The 18,392-nt window shown below is 42.1% G+C and overlaps 1 gene segment (V, D, J or C); it reads left to right on the top strand.

The window, feature by feature from the left end:
• The first annotated feature begins 6,251 nt into the window (after nt 1–6,251).
• LOC308682977 (Ig kappa chain V-V region T1-like) lies at nt 6,252–14,737 on the top strand. The segment is given in 5 exons: nt 6,252–6,327; nt 6,442–6,789; nt 13,946–14,071; nt 14,249–14,280; nt 14,427–14,737.
• The last annotated feature ends 3,655 nt before the right edge of the window (nt 14,738–18,392 follow it).

Below are 18,392 nucleotides of genomic sequence, written 5' to 3'. Positions count from 1 at the left end.
AGAGCCAACCTCTGCCAACCTGAGAGCCACTGCTTTGATGGGGAAAAACATACCTTTGCCATACGACTATTACATAGTTATTACTACTAACTAGTTACTAACCCCTAACCCTAAAGAAGTGAGAGAGCAGTTTTGTTAGGATGGAATTAATAACTATAGTGATATGTGAATGTAATATAATTTGTGTTACAACCTGGTACACTAATTAAGTCAAATAGCACCACAGACCATCATCTACAGTTCTAAATTTCCGCCTTGACATTAAAGTATTATAACTTGTGCAGCATTGCACTATCTCCCTATAAGCTTTAAACTTGGCTTGACTCATTCCCATAGATATGGGGTGCGATTTGTGAAAAAAACAGAGGGGGGGATGTTTTGAAACATTTTTATTCATAAAAATAAACCATGAGAACATGAACTTCATTCACTGCATTTGCTGCTCTGGACCCTTATTTGTTCCCAGCTAGCTAGCTAGAGTTTTCGCGCTGAAAAATTAGGCTACATAAATATTTAGGCTACTTGGTGACATTCTGAAAAGCCGTACATGGATCAAAGCTAATGGACAGGATCAGATAAATATACTATAATATAGATAATAAACTTTAAAAATATTTATTTTGTTTAAAAAATATTCTATATTCTAAAACCTTGTTGAATTAGAGTTGTAGCCTACTAGGCCTACTCCTAGGCCATCCAAAGTTCATCCAAAGTTCATTCATGTTTATTTTCTGTGTTCATCATTGTCCACGTTTTTTTTTTTTTTTTTTTTTTTTTTTTTTTACATTTCTTCATTCGGATCCATTTGCGATCCATTTCATTCTGAATAAACAAACAAGACAGTTACCATGATTTGTCCTTGTTGCATTATTAATTAAGATAATAATTAATAAATGCACGCACAATTATCTGTGAACTTGATAAATGTTGCAGATATGTTTTACTATGCACAAACAAATGCCTTTCAACTTGTGTGTAAAATTCAGAAGCATGAATGTGCAGAAATTTGTACAGAGATTCTGTAGGCCTACTATGTGTTGTAGCCTAGCCATTAAATAATAAATTTAATAAATAAATAACTAAATAAATTTAGTTGCATATTTGTTAAAATATTATAATGTTTTTTTTGTTTTTTTTTTCATCTATGTTGATTATGAAAAGTGAACAGCACGAAGATAGGATGTGCAGTATATCGGGAGACTTGGAGTGGGTCAGACATGATTTTGACCACTTCATTAAGTTTTGTTTTGTAGAAAGCCTTTCTTTAAAGTGAATTTCGTTTTGTATAAATTGTATCTTAATTTTAATACATTTTTCATCAACGAATTGCATGTATTTAAGAAGCAAATATAGCAGACATAGGCTATAGGCTAATCATGGAGGCGCCCGCGCGCCCCGGTCACTTGCACTGCGCATCTCATCATAAATTAACCGAAACTCAGTGTATGCCTCACACAGAGAATATTAAGAAATATATCTAAAGAAAGCTTGAAATGTCTTTAAACGAAACAATTTAAAACGAAAAGAAATAGGCAACACTCTGATGTAATTCATGCATTTCTCCATATATGTGCATTCACTACGGAGATGGCGATCGTCAACTTCATCTTTGCTTCATCTCAACTTCCCTGGCGCCACCTGGTTATAACGGCCCACGTATTAAAAAAAATGTGTGTAAAACTTCTCTCTCTGGACGGGTTTAAATCGGGCTCGGGCTCATGATTACAGTTAACGTGTCGGGCAGGGCCGACAAAGTCAATTCGCCTCATTCGGGCTTCGCGTCTACCGCGCCGCAGGACCTCTAGACGCGCGTAAACGCGTCTTTACATTGAAATCACTCGCGCCAGAAACTCAAGAGTGAGTGAGTAATCAAAAAACCTTTGCGTTTAGTCTCAATTGAGTAAAACACCGTATGTGTAACTTCGGCCATTCTCAGTGGTGTGACTGGGACACTAACCCTGCTTGTCATCATAGAAACAGATAATCAGATTGTGATTTTTATTCCCGCTTCAGTAACATGCTGAATATGCGGCGTAAAAAAAGACCTGCAGCCGTCTCGCAAGTGTTGATAGGCTATTACTCGTGAGGTGTAACCAATCATATAGCGCCGTGGGCGGGAAATTGAGCAAGTCTTCAGAGTGGTGATAGAGGCTGCGCGGAGCCAGTCAAAGTAGCGCATTTTAAAATAAAATGGACTTTAATCAAACCACGGATCCGTGATAAGTTTTGTGATCCGCCTCGCCACTAGTGTAGTAGCACTGATCACTTTGAGGGGGGGATAAATTTATCCCCACTGGGGATAAAAATAATTAAGCAGAGGCAGGGATACATTGACCAGAAAGGGGGAAATCCCACGCATCCCCCCCGGCAAATCGCACCCTGGGTACTGATTGATAGAGGTTTTGGGATACTAGGTTATGTTTCCAAGCTGATATTCACTTTGAAAACTGGTTCTCTTTAGGCGGAGATAGTTTTTTTCATGTTATAGTTCTGTTGTCTCTTACACTGTACAATAAATGTTCATTCTGACACTTCAGCAGACATCCCATGAGTGTTGGCTTTCATTTGATACCATTTTTATGAATATGGTCCTTGTGGTTGTGGAGATATTCAACATTTACTGTTGGCATGTGTTGAGCAGGAAACCAAAAAATTGGCCTGAAATTGCTTGTACAAGTCACACAAAAAAAAATTCAGCTTGACAACCACCCTAATATCTTACCTATGGGTGTCTTCTAACTAAAAAAATAGGGTGACAGCTTGTACCAAAACATGTCCGCAAAAGTCTTAACGGAAGCCCTTTTCAGAATTGGCCCCCTGACTATAGGTTTGCTTGGATTTATTGCTCAATAGATGACCCAAATAAAACCTCTGATTGTGCCTGATATGTGGATTCTCATCTATAAGTGTGCTTTTGTGTATAATGACATACTTAATGTAAAGTCGAGAAGAAAATATTAGCTAATTTCTATAGTCTCATCTAGTGTTCTTTTTTTTTTTTTTTTTAAGGTTACAGTTTTGCTCCACAGTCACATGTGTAATATGCAACGCATTCTCATCCTTGGGCGTTATATACTGACGCTTTTGACATTTCGTCTACATCAAACGCACATGGCACCCTTTAGCGTCAATATGAGACGCACAGAGCTTTGTTCGGTTATGGGTAGGTTTAGGTCTGGGGTAGGGTTAGGGTTAGACCGCTAGGAGGCGCCTTCTGGCCCATTTCTATCTGCGTCTCATATTGACGCTTGTTACAACCACTTGGCTCAAGGAGCAGCAACATGAATGGGGAGGCCAAACACATAATCAAATTTGTACTAATAAGTAGTTTAATTAGAAAGAACAGACATAACTACATTTAAAGTAAAAGACAAAAACTAAAGACACAAACAACAACATCAAGCCCTGGACCGGAGAGTGTGAGAAAGTCAGCATGTCCACCAAGCAGCGAGACCAGCAGAGACCAAGCCCATTTGTTTTCCTCCCGAGGGTGAGTAAGCAGCATGGTTAATCAACCAATTCTCCACACCTGCGACATCAATTAACCTAAAGACACAAAAGTGTTACCCAGAGACACCTACTGGACAAAACAAAGCACCACAGACCCTTGGATCGTCACACCTCCCTCCCAAAGACAGAGGCCCTTATAAAAAGGTACTCTGTAAACATAATACATGAAACAACACATACAATTTACACATTGCATTCTGAAAGTTTCAAGTTTGCGTTCTTGTTCTCGCTCTTGGCTTTTCAATTTCTGTAACTCAAGTTCTCTGTCCAATTCACGTTCTTTATTTTGTATCTTAAGGATTTCTAACTGTTGCTCATAGGTTAACCTTTTAGGATCTAACAACGCATGAGGTGCCGAAGTATCTTCAGGTATCACCTCCTCATCAGACTGTGACTCTGAAGTCAAAACCAACATCTCCCTTAATTTCTCCTCTACAACCCCTCACAGAGGTTTTACCTTAGTACTTTTTGTTAAAGCCAATTCAAACTCGAAATGTTCAGCTACTTTAAATAGTTGCTCTTTTGAAAGACACTCTAATTTACCTATCGTAGGAGCAACAATAAAATCCTGTAACAAATCCATTTTAATTTTACTTTGTTACTAAAAAGAACGTTTGAACAATAAAGTATGTAATACTCACCAAAGCCAACAGGTCACACTTCAACTGACAGAAAAATTTGTTAAAGCCACCCCGTATCTAAATAATATACATACACAACTAATTATCCTCAACCCTGGTCTTCGGCACGCCCACATGCAGCTCAACTGCTAACCAGTCTACCCGTGTCCGACGCACCAAAAACAACAAACTAAAATAACAAAAAGCGTTAAGCGCTCTTCAGCCTAACACGGGGTTATTTTTTTGCTTATGCAGTCTAAACCGCAACATCTGAGCAATTTAGTGTAACTATTGGACAATTCTGACTCTCTCTCTCCAGTCCAAAAACCACTAATCAAAACAAAAATACTTTCATATGGCACTCCCCAAAACTTATTTTACCCAACCAATAATTTTACCTAAAGGATAAACCAAACTGTAATTCTAAAGAATTACCCAAATCACAATTCTAATTAAAGAATTGTCCAAATTATAATTCTAATTAAATAATTATCCAAATCATAATTCTAATTAAAGAATCATCCAAATCACAACTCTAATTAAAGAATTGTCCAAATCATAATTCTAATTAAAGAATTATCCAAACCCTAGCCAATTTAATTAATCTCGAACGAGCCCCCATTTGTTACAACCCCTTGGCTCAAGGAGCAGCAACATGAATGGGGAGGCCAAACACATAATCAAATTTGTACAAATAAGTAGTTTAATTAGAAAGAACAGACATAACTACATTTAAAGTAAAAGACAAAAACTAAAGATACAAACAACAACATCAAGCCCTGGGGTGCATTTCCCGAAAGCATCGTTGGCCAACTATGGTCGCAAGTTCCGTCGTTACCAATAGAGTTCAATGGACATTGCGATGAACTTGCGACCATAGTTGGCCAACGATGCTTTCGGGAAACGCACCCCTGGACTGGAGAGTGTGAGAAAGTCAGCATGTCCACCAAGCAGCGAGACCAGCAGAGACCAAGCCCAATTGTTTTCCTCCCGAGGGTGAGTAAGCAGCATGGTTAATCAACCAATTCTCCACACCTGCGACATCAATTAACCTAAAGACACAAAAGTGTTACCCAGAGACACCTACTGGACAAAACAAAGCACCACAGACCCTTGGATCGTCACAACGCTAAAGGGTGCCATGTGCGTTCGATGTAGACAAAATGTCAAAAGCGTCAATATATGACGCCCTAGGATGAGAACGGGCTGGTAATATGTGGTTGCCTCAAACACCCACTCATGCACACTTGAATATGCAATGGTCTCTTGCATTCGTGCTTTTCCGATAAATTAACACTGTGGTCGTGAAACACTTCAGGCGTACCTATGATTTAAGAATTGCGCTTGCACTTTTACTCACATGTGCACACAGGATGTGTGTCCGTCCTGCTGTGACCTGTTTCTCTATGAGTACTATATATGGTGCTGATGTGGTTGGTGGTCGTTTCTGATAGCCATCTTTAGAAAAACATGAAAACCACAAACTGTTTTCACAAAATGCAGCACTTCATCAAAAAAAAAAAAAAAAGATTTGTGTCAAATTCACATATTGTATGTGCTTTTTGTATTCATTGTGTGGAGTCTTTGATTTATCTTAAATGTAGAGGAGATCAACAATATATAACGTTGATTGATGGATAGACAGACAGACGTACAGATACAGTTTTCATTTTTGGACTCACTTGATTCCAGGTCTGTTCATATACTTGTCTTGGTGAAGATTTTGATATTACCCACACATGAACACAGGCCTAGTTAAATTCACTTTTTTTTAATCCAGTCTTTCCTTTTTTTGGTCCTTTGATGTCATTTGTTGGGAATTAAAAAGGCTATTTTGAGCACTTTTGTCTCTCTGTGAGATTTACCACTGACTTTTAACATACCTTCACATTTGTTTGTGTATATTTCAATGTAAATTCGACCAGGAGCAGAGCAATTTAGCTCAACAAAACCAGATTATTTTTGTAGAGAATATAGTGACAAAGTCATTGATCCTCACCTCATATCTTTACTTACACTTTTGCTCCAATTTGGGAGTGGGGTAAAAAATACACCAGGTTGATTTCAACCAATCACACTCTTTCAAGTCTTGGTTTGAAAGTGACCAATCACATCACATGCAAGTCTTCTAAAGAGCATTTTCACACATCCATTGCTTCAAACATGATCGTTTGGGCCATTTTGATCTTTTGGGCTCGTAAGTAGCTTTTTCTCCCCTTCTTTCCACTGTCTAAATGTTTATGTATTTATTAGTCAGTTCCATGTATGCATATATTTAGTGTTTAAATAAAACCTCACTGTTCTGTTTTAGCTGGAGTTCGACCTGATCACAGTGGTGAAAATGTCTTGTTACAAACATTCCAGCTGGGAGATGATGTTACCATCAAATGCTTCTCGAAAAAAACTTTTGGCAACACACTGGTTTGGTATAAACAGAGCATTGGGCAGATCCCTTGGCCTATTGTACTAGTCAATTATTGGAAAGATATAGAATTTAAGGATGAATTTAAAAATGGGAGATTCAATATTTCAGCAAGCAAAGGATCTTTTCATCTGAGCATCACAGCTATGACCAAGGAGGACATTGGAATATATTATTGTGGGACGGTGTTCTTGAATTCATTAGAATTTATCTCCGGAGCATATCTGATGCTAAAAGGTAAAACAGATTCAATTTGCTAGTGTTTTAAAGATTTTGTTTTGGAGTAAACTACTTTAACAATTTAACAGTCCTTGTTTAAAACCAAAAGAGTCTTGACATGTTTATTTGTTATTTCAAAGGAACTGAATCTAAAGTCTTTAATGTGGCATGTGGGGAGACACCAGTTGTGAATGGAACCACTTTTAAAGCTACACTGTGTAACTTTTTTAGTTGATTCTTAGCAAAAAACACTTAGTTCTTTCAAAAATATATGTGCTCATTAATGTATATTTACTTCTTTCAAGTAATAAAGTATTCTCTTAATTTTATAATCTGCCATTGAAAGTACATACGGATGAGGGGTTCGAATGCCGGTCGCCATGTTGCCCCTCCATCTTGAAACTACATTAGCCAAAGAGGGACATGCCTGTAAATTCAAGCTTCGCCTTTTGCGTTTTTCACTCAGTGACACCGTGACGAATGCGAGGGGGAGATTACTCGCGAGCTCGCGAGTGCCGGCAGATTTGAAAGATAGTGTGGTGTGTGTGTGTGTGTGTGTGTGTGCGTGCGTACTCACATTTGAAAGAGAGAATTAAAACGTCAACGCGACAGACAAATCAGCAAGACCATAGTCAATATCGGAGTAACTTTTCCCAGATGGAAAGAGCTCATGAGGAGAAAAGATTTTAAAACGGACGCCGAGGTTGCCTGCTTTCTTCTCGACAGGTAATTCAGCCTGTTGTAATTCATTTGTGTAAATTCGAAGTTTTATAGTTGCTTGTCTAACCATAGCATGGTTGTGCATAACGCCAGAACGACCTCTAGTATAACTTCATCCTCGCGTCACTGGTGAAAAAGTATTGTTTACCTTGTAACATAAATCTGTGCTGCGATGGATCACAGGTGATGAATAGTTTTAAAGGCGCAATTTTTTAAGCTATATATAAAAAAAGGACACTGTAAATTTTTGTTATTTTTAATTGCTTTTACTTTGTACACATTGTAACGTTAGCCTAATCTGATTATGCTGGGATAGCCGATTCCAAGGGTGACGTTTACCTCCTGACATCTGTCCTGTAGTTTTATTCATTTTAGACGTATTGTTTATTATTGTCATGGACAAAGTGATAACTGGAAGCCATGTTAATCTTGGAATAATACGGCCACCGTAGGAGTTAAAACGCCCTCGGAATTGAGAGGAACAGAAACGTCTCAGGTTACGTATGTAACCCTGGTTCCCTGATAGGGAACGAGACGCTGCGTTTGAGACGCGGTGGGAACGCCCTGCGTGATTGCTTCGTGAAGCACGTGTATAATCAGTCCAATGGAAAGACGAGATGTCATAGGCGGGTGACGTCATCGACCAGGAAACTATAAGGCAGCCCCGCTGACACAGATCGCGTTAGCTTCTGAAAAAGCCTGAAGCAAGTCGGTCAGGGCATGCAGGAAGTATGGCAGGCGAACGCAGCGTCTCGTTCCCTATCAGGGAACCAGGGTTACATACGTAACCTGAGACATTCCCTTTCAAGGGAACTCGAGCTGCGTTTGAGACGCGGTGGGAACCCCATACCCACTACGCCATAATGCCAAAAGCCCGTTCTGTGTGAAGTCCTTGCGCACACTAAGAATCAAGCAACCTGACCCCAGGAGTGGAGAGGTCTAGATCATAAAACCTGACAAATGTATGTGGTGAGGACCAGCCCGCCGCATTACAAACATCATGAATAGAAACTCCTGATATTAAAGCCTTAGAGGCAGCCATACTCCTCGTAGAATGAGCCCGGACAGCCAAAGGTGAGGGCTGTCCGGCCGCTTCATAAGCCAGTGAGATAGCCTCAACTACCCACTTGCTCATCACCTGTTTAGATGCAGGGCAACCTTTCCTGGTTGACCCAAAGCAGACAAACAATTGTTCCGATTTACGCCACAGGGCAGCTCTGTGGACGTAAGCATCCAAAGCCCGCACAGGGCATAACAGATTAAGATTTTCCTGATCTGGGGTATTAAATGGTGGAGGATGAAAGGCCTGCAGCACTATTGGCCCCGCAAAATTAGTAGGGACCTTAGGGATGTAGCCCGGTCTAGGGTGAAGAAATGCCTTCACCATACCGGGTGCAAACTCCAAACATGAAGGAGCAACCGACAAGGCTTGCAAGTCTCCAATTCTCTTAATAGAAGAAATAGCGAGAAGGAATAAAGTTTTTAGAGTGAGGAACGTTTCTGAAACCTCTTCGATGGGCTCGAAGGGAGCCAAGGCCAGACCCTCAAATACGATAGCCAAATCCCAAGCCGGTGCTCTAGAGTGCAATGCAGGTCTCAACCTCAAAGTACCACGGAGAAAACGAATAATCAGAGGATCTCTCCCAAGAGAAGTGCCCCCCAGAGGGGTGTGGTAGGCCGATATAGCCGCCACATATACTTTCAAGGTCGAAGGTGATAATCCAGCAGAGAAACGGTCTTGCAAAAAATCAAGAACTGAACCAACAGGGCAGTTAACAGGATCTAGGTGACGTACACCACACCAGGTAGAGAATAATTTCCATTTCAGTGCATAGTGCAAGTTTTCTCGTGGAAGGTGCTCTGGAATGGAGAATGGTCTCAACGACCTCAGTCGAGAGACCGGATTCTATAAGCCGGGCCCCCTCAGAGGCCAGGCCCACAGTTTCCACAACTCCGGATTGGGGTGAAGTATTGTGCCCCTTGCTTGGGACAGCAGGTCCCTCCTGACAGGAATCTCCAGGGGAGAGCCGTCCAGAAGAGACACTAAGTCCGAGAACCACACTCGGGACGGCCAGTGAGGGGCTACCAGTAACAGACGGACCCCTTCCCGGCGAACCCTCTCCAGAACACCCGGAAGCATCGATACCGGGGGAAATGCATACAGGCGTAACCTCGGCCACACCTGCACCATCGCATCCAGTCCGAGGGGAGCTCGGTGCGTTAGGGAGAACCACATGGGACAATGTGACGTCTCTGATGATGCAAACAGATCGACTTGAGCTTGAACAAACTTCTCACACAGGAGCTTCACCACCTCGGGGTGAAGTCTCCACTCCCCGGGCCTTAGCCCCTGCCTCGACAGGATATCCGCTCCCAGATTCTGATGCCCCGGAATATATACTGCCCTCAGTGACAGCAATTTCCCCTGGGCCCAAAGGAGGATCTGATGGGCCTGCCTCCATAAATGACGTGACCTCAGGCCCCCTTGATGGTTGATATAAGAGACCACCGATGTGTTGTCCATACGGACAAGCACATGGTGACCTCTCAAGTCTGGCAGAAAGTATTTGAGAGCTCGGAATACCGCCATCATTTCTAGCTGATTTATGTGCCAAGAACGTTGATGGTCCTGCCAAAGACCTTTCGCCGAGCGGCCACTCATGACCGCCCCCCATCCCGTGAGGGAAGCATCCGTCGAAAGCGTTACGCGTCGACAAGAAGCCCCCAGCACTGGGCCCTGGGCGAGGAACCAAGGTTTCTTCCACATGACCAAGGCACGAAGGCATCGCCGCGTGACCTTGATTGTGCGAAATGGATTTCCCCTCGGAGAAAACCCCTTGGTCCTGAGCCACCACTGCAAAGGTCTCATGTACAGAAGGCCAAAAGTGATTACGTTGGACGCAGCTGCCATGAGCCCCAACAGTCTCTGAAACTGTTCCACAGTGAGTGACTGGCCTAGTTTTACCCCTTTTACGGCTGTGAGAATCGCAGAAATACGTGCAGGAGACAGACGCGCTTGCATTGTTGTCGAATCCCAAATTACACCTAAAAAAGTGGTCCTCTGAGCTGGAAGGAGCACACTCTTCTTGGCGTTGAGCCGCAACCCCAATCTCTTTATGTGGGACAGAACGACATCTCGATGCCGAACTGCCATCTGCTCTGACTGAGCTAGAAACAACCAATCGTCTAGATAGTTTAATATGCGAATGCCCTGGAGTCTCAGAGGAGCCAGAGCTGCATCCACGCATTTTGTAAAGGTGCGGGGTGATAAACCTAGGCCGAAGGGAAGAACCCGATACTGGTATGCTTCGCCCCCGAAAGCAAACCTCAGGAACTTCCTGTGATGAGGATGGATAGACACATAGAAGTACGCGTCCTTCAAGTCTATTGTGACAAACCAGTCCTCGGACTGAATCTGTGACACAATCTTTTTGAGCGTAAGCATTCTGAACTTTAGTTTCTGAACTCTGCTGTTTAATAGACGCAGATCTAGAATAGGACGCAACCCCCCATCCTTTTTTGGAACAATGAAATAACGGCTGTAAAACCCTGACTCTCTGCTGGGAGGAGAAACCCTTTCTATAGCCCCTTTTTTTAGAAGCGTCAGTACTTCTTGTTCCATAACCAGAGCCTGCTCGGAGTTCACCACGGTGGGAAGTACCCCTTGAAATCTGGGCGGACGAGAACCGAACTGAATTCTGTAACCCTTTTCTATTACATTCAGGACCCACTGCGAAATATTTGGTAGAAGTTTCCACGCTACCAGAAATTCCGCTAAGGGAACCAGTCTCTCGAGACTGGCCTCTGGATTTGGTTGAACAGTCATTTCGGTGCCCTGAAACGGCGAACCGGCAGGGAACAACCGAACTGACCGTTCTACGACCCTCCTCGGAGGATCGTATGGGGACGCTGACACTTCGGTGCCCTGAAACGGCGAACCGGCAGGGAACAACCGAAGTGGCAGCGCTGCAACTCTCCTCGGAGAATTGCCCCCCAGAGGGCACCGAGGAGAAACGGTTCCTCGGAACCGTCCCTCCCCGGAGGGGACCACCCTCAGAAGCCTGACAGCCTTGGCGTCAGGACTTCTTCTTAGTCCAAGCTTTCTTAGAGATGACGGTCCTCAGATCCTGTCTACCCCTAACTGGCTTGGACTGTGACCGCCACCCGGACTCCCCAGGTTGTGGAGGAGCCCGAGCGGCGACACTCTGTTTTTGTTGCACTCTGTGCTGCTGTGAGGAGCTTGCAGACGGCCGAGACTGCTCAGATTTAACAACACGAGAAGCAGTCTCGGAGACAATGGACCGGCGAGGAAGAAACTTCTGGAGCGCCGCAGACTGTTTTTTCGTTTCCTGAAACCTATCGACGACACAATTTATAGCGTCGCCGAACAGACTTGTAGGCGAAAGCGGCGCATCCAGAAGAACAGACCTATCTTTATCCTTTATATCTGACAGATTTAACCATAAATGACGTTCTGTGGCCACCAGGGCTGCCATAGACCGACCCACAGATTTGGCCGTCTCCTTGGTGGCCCGCAGAGATAGATCTGTTGCGCAACGTAATTCTTGAATTGTGTCAGCGCTGACTTCCTCACAATTGTCCATGTCTTTTAGCAGGTCAGCCTGGTATGCTTGTAAAATAGACATGGTATGTAAGCATGCCGCGGCTTGACCTGCTGCCGAATATGCTTTACCCACCAGCGAAGATGTAGCTTTTAATGGCTTGGTGGGTAACGTCGGGGCTTTTAGAGATGACGCTGTCTCGGGGGAGAGATGGCACGCAAGCGTCTCTTCCGCCGGAGGCATTGTCAAATAACCATAGTGAGAAATATCCTTTATTTTACTATAGTTAGAAGTCTGTGGATTATGTACCCTGAATGACACTGGTTTATTCCACGATCTCGACACCTCGGTGTGAAGATCGGGAAAAAACGGAAGCTCCCGACGTGGAGGTCGCGATTTAGATGGCAAATATCGATCATCTAATAAACTCTTTCTGTTTGAATCACTCTCAACTTCATCTGCTGGCCAGTCAATATTTAATTTAGCAACAGCACGAGTCAAAACCTCCATAAGCTCCTCATCAACATGGGAATAAGCTGGCGAGGACTCATATTCCCTTTCCATATCAACACTGACGACATCCAATTCCTCAGAACTGGATAGTCGTAACATTGGTGCCTCAACCTGGGAAGGAGAAGCCGCAGCGCGGGCTCCTTCCTGGGCTGAAGCACCGGATTCAGCAGGTAAGGGCTGAGAAAGGGCGGGGCCCGTCTCAAACCCCGCTACTAAATCCATCTGCGAACCCCAAGATGAACGCCTCCGCTGTGCCTCGGCAACAGCGGGACCCGCTCCTCGGGGAACGCGAACCGAACCGTCCTCCTCAAAGAACGCCCGGCGAGAGCGGAGCGTCCGCATGGACAGCTTAACGCAATGCTCACAGTCGGCTCCCTCGAGAACTGACTGGGCATGCTCCACTCCCAAACAAGCCACACAAAGCTGATGTGTGTCACCACCCGTGATGTAACGAGGGCAGGGGACAACACATTGCTTGAAATCTTGTTTATTCGCCATCATATATATATATATATATATATATATATTGTGTGTGCTTGAACTGTGACAGACAACAGTAAATAGACAAGGACAGATATACAGAGAGCGCTTGCTGAAGGCACAGAAGCTAACGCGATCTGTGTCAGCGGGGCTGCCTTATAGTTTCCTGGTCGATGACGTCACCCGCCTATGACGTCTCGTCTTTCCATTGGACTGATTATACACGTGCTTCACGACGCAATCACGCAGGGCGTTCCCACCGCGTCTCAAACGCAGCTCGAGTTCCCTTGAAAGGGAACTAATATTCACTGGGTAGTCATATACAATTTTACCGCTAGATGGGGGTAAAAATCACACAGTGTAGCTTTAAGAATAACGGTAATTATTCATTAAATTACTATGACTTATAGTTAACCTGCTTTGGTGACTGTCACAACAGTGGCCCTAAAAAGTATTTGCATCCTTAAGCCACGCTTAAAATAGCATGAATTTCATTGCATTACACAACAAAATATCCAACCAAGTGGATTCTGCAAACAAGAAAAGCAAAGTTTACCAACGATTCACAAGATGTTTTTTTAATAAATGTATTAAGTCAGTTCTCTTCAAGTTATCATAATCTAAATGTTTTTGTGAAAATGTTTTGCTTGAAAAGTCTGCTTGCACTTGGTTTGACACTTTATCTAATGCAAAGCCATTCATTTATCTTTAAGGATATGGCTTAAGTGTTAAAATATTTGTTTGGGCCACTGCATACAGTTTCAAGTCATGGAAAAGTATATTCACAACACATAGCTAGCAGTTCTAGTAATGTATATTCACAGTATTTTTATAATGAATTTTACTATGAGCAGAATGTGCTTTATTAAATAATTTTTGGATCTTTTTCTCCATTTCAGACAGCAACAATCAAACAGTATGGGATCCTGTGTTACTTTGCTTGATATCCTCCAATGCTGTTTTTGTGATAGTAATCATCACACTCCTTGTTGTTCACTGCAAACGCTGGGGAAACAGGCATAGAGGTAAAATTCCACCCACTCTTTCCCTCAGTTAAGCATTAAGAGTTTAATTGAATAGGTTGTTGATCCAGAAAAAGTTGTATACAGTCTAATATACAGATATATTGTACAAACTCTTTCAATATTCAATCACAAATATGTATGTCAAAGTTTAACTATAATTTTCTGCAAATTTTGAAGGATCTACAAATCTAGCATCTCCGTCATGTGAGGTAATTTTCAAAAATACAAAATACATTTTCTTCTGTACTATAATATGTACTTCTAATCCATTAAATATCAAACATTTTAACCTAAGTAATGTAATTTGCTTCTCAAGCAGAAAAGAAAAAAATAAGCTATGCATTTTTTTTAACAGATTGGAGATTCAGAAGTGAATTATGCAGCCGTGAGTTTTGCCTCCGTCCCTCCAGCCAGAAGATCAAACAACAGACTGAATACAGTGAAAACATCTGAATACAGTGAAGTGAACTACAAGCCGACAGATCACATGATCTAACAGATGATTTGACATTTATCTTCACAAAATTATTTGCCTTTTTATAAACATGTATTATTAATATTGATATTTCAAAAGCATCAATTACTGTACATATGTAAACAGAGTTCCTCCAAATTTTACTTTGAATAACTATTGTGTGCTGTATAGAAATATACCCCCGGTTTCACAGACAAGGCTCAAGTCTAGTCACAGACTAAATTGTTTGAGCTGTTTTAACTTTAAGCAACTTGCACTGACTTATTTTAAAATATGTCAGTTTAACTTTTTTTTTTCTCAATAATGTTTTTTTTTTTTCTTAGGCACATTTATGAAAGCCACCTAAAGGGGTGGTATAATGCCATTTTCACAAGATGGAAAATAAGTCTCTGATGTCGCCAGAGTGTGTATGTGAAGTTTTAGCTCAAAATACCCCACAGATATTTTTATATAGCATGTTAAAAATGGGGAATGCACTGTTTTTGTGTCTGTCCTTTTCAATGCAAATGAACTGGAGTCAGACAAAGATGGAGAGACTCAAGAAGAAGTGACAACATGTAGACAACATTTATAAATGGTTAGTTGATGAATTTATGTAGCTTATGTGTAGTTATCTTCTAGTCATTGATTAGCATATTCTGTCATGAGGGTTTATGTAAATGTTAGGGTTAGTGATGTCACTAAGCCGGGAGGAATGTCCTGTAGTTCCAACGCATTCTCATCCTTGGGCGTCATATACTGACGCTTTTGACATTTCGTCTACATCGAACGCACATGGCACCCTTTAGCGTCAATATGAGACGCACAGAGCTTTGTTCGGTTATGGGTAGGTTTAGGTCTGGTGTAGGGTTAGGGTTAGACCGCTAGGAGGCGCCTTCTGGCCCATTTCTATCTGCGTCACATATTGACGCTAAAGGGTGCCATGTGCATTCGATGTCGACAAAATGTCAAAAGCGTCAATATATGACGCCCTAGGATGAGAACAGCCTGGTAGTTCCTACCAGCCATTTAGTCCTTAAAAAGCAATTTCTTTAAAAGAAAATATCTCCCTTTGCTTTGTACTTTGAGCGTTGTAAAAAAGTGAAATCATAATCAACAACCCCTTTAAATGTCCTAATTGAACTAAGGCCTAATCCTTAAATGTGAAACTGAGCCTTAAGCCGGGTGCACACTGTGCGATTTATTATCGTTCTTTACGATTGTTGCTTGTCAGACTGTTCAAACCTAATGTCAGACTGTACGACAGTCAAGACGCGTTAAAAATGGACGCACACAAGAAAACTTTTCTGGAATTTTACATCATCAATCAATGACACGTTCGGTGACAGTGAGCTGCATTACACACGGGATTGAAATGATGGCTACAAAGAAATCTCTAACGTTAATTTTGGTCACGGCTTGTCTTGAAAAACGAAGACAATTTGACGGCCATCGAAGTCTCACTGCAGGACTGCGAGTCAAATCTTCTGACACTGCCAGAATTTCGTCAGAGGTAAAATTTAATCGCAACGGTCATTAATCGGCTGTCGGTGAACATGTCAAACTGACGTTCAAAGACTTCAGATTTTAGCCTAGGATCAGAGGATCTTTAAGGATTTGCAAATTTTGTCTCAGACGGCCAAATCGCATAGTGTGCACTAGTGATGCGCGGGTCGGCTTTTTTTCCAACCCGCGGGTCCCGCTTTTATGAAATTATTTGGCCCGCCCCAGCCCGCCCCGCACCACTGTATCTATTTTTACAACCCGCCCCGCCCCGCACCCGCGACCATTAAATAGACATATTAGGCATTGTAATGTAAATGAAAACAGCCTTTATTTCAGCCTGAAAGTGCTTGGAAACATTGCCAACTGGCAATAACAGACGTTTCTGAATATGAACCATAAATCAGGTCATATTAATAAGATAATGATTTAAACATTTTCAATATTTACAAAGCAGCGTTTGTATTCATCTAATTCATCATTCACCTTTTTTTCTTTAATTATGTAAAATCCCGACCTCAATTTCTCCCGCACCTCATCTTCCATCTTCACTTTTATTTCTCCGTCTTTGTTGTTGTGGCTGGCGGCGGGAGCTGCTTTGCGCGAGCTGTGTCACGTGACGCCAAAGGTTTGGGGAAATCACGCAAGTTGCATTGCTACGGCCTTATCAAAGAACCTACTAAAATATGATTAGATTGATATTCCCAAATATTTAATATAGGCTGGACATTGCATGCAACATATATGGATTTTTATTTTATTTTGTTTTTAATGACCCGCCCCAACCCGCCCCGCAAATAAAGTGACAATTTCTTTACCCGCCCCAACCCGACCCGCGGGCTACCCGCGGGGCCCGCGGGTTATGAGACGACCCGCGCATCACTAGTGTGCACCCAGCTAGTGTTTGTTAAAGCAGATTAATGGATCAAAGAAGTGAAAGATAATAAAAAGTACAATCTGTTTGTATGAAAATGACATGCATTCTATAATAATAACTGCATGACAAAAATTAGAAAATTTAAACATGCATTTTCAGATTGTCTTCATGACTAATCTCTATCCTGTTCAGTCTTGTCATGTTCTTCATAGCTGGAAACACTTCCATAGTCTGATAAAGGAAGCCTCTGACACCAGTCATGCACCTTAGCCAAAGACATCTGTATGTCCTCTTCATCAGCACATGAGGACATCTCTGCCATAAGGAAATAAAGCAAAGCTTTGGTTATCTGACAGTTTTGACAGTTTTTCAAAAAAAACTTAAGTATGTGACTTTGAATTTGTAATCTGTTTGTTGGCAGCACAGAACTTTATTAGCTACCAGCCACTCTCAGCCAAACTTACAAATTAGTGAATCGTATAATTTTTTCTGTACTAACCATTGACATCCAGGCGTTTTAGTTTATACTGGATCCTATCCATGTCAACTGCTTCCCGACGATTCCATTCCCTCTCAAGTGCATCTTTCAGCTGGAGTTTGTTGATAAATAATTCTGTATTTATTACTTCTCCACTTACTGCAAGCAAAAGCATAATGAGGCAATTAAAGTGAGTATAAGCCACTGAGATCAAAATACATTTATTGCAAAAAAATTACACATACATTCCAGAGGTAAATTTAAACTTTCTCCACTTCTGACAAATCTTTGTGGACTTATTGCTTTCACCATCTCTTTCATCACAGCATCACTCCTCTCCCATTCTTCATTAAGTAATTTTTTGACATCCTCAACTCGAAGCCACTCAGATAGGGTTTCTCTTTCTTGGAACTTCTTTTTCTCCCCCTGATGTTCATCATTGCTTTCCAGCAGAGCACTTTCCTTTATCATTTCCTCAATCTTCTCCAGTAACTGATTTACTTGGGTGCGATCCTCACTCATGCTCTCAAACACATGATGTCTGTTCCCGCACATCTCGACGAGTCTCACAAGGGCGTCACCTTCACTTTCAATGTGGTACTCAATAGGTTTGTCTCCCAACGATCCTCCCCATGTGAAGAGCACCATGGTTTGCCTCCAGACCTTTTCCCCAAGGTGTCTCATGTTTTCTAATATGATTTTCATCTGCTCTTCTAAAAACGACGTGTCTGCCGGTATAACCAAGAGGATTGCATGAGGGGAAGAATTCATTGCCTTCAAGATCTCAGTATTCACCAAATCTGTGTTCAGTTGATATGGAAGAAATTTCCAAAAGCTTGGTGTGTCCACCACAGTGACCTGTCTTCCATTCACTTCTCCACATGTTCTGATACACTTCACAGTCTTGTCAAATGAAATGTCAGCACCAAAGATGGCACTGCAAGCTAATGTCTTGCCTGACAGGACCCAGCCCAGCAGCACAATATTCAGAGGTGTAACATCATGCTCT

This window comes from Scardinius erythrophthalmus, assembly GCF_964197995.2.
Source record: "Scardinius erythrophthalmus genome assembly, chromosome: 2".
Classification (NCBI taxonomy): Eukaryota; Metazoa; Chordata; class Actinopteri; order Cypriniformes; family Leuciscidae; genus Scardinius; species Scardinius erythrophthalmus.
Note: the sequence above shows the minus strand (reverse complement) of the source record. Positions and strands in the feature narration are given on the sequence as shown.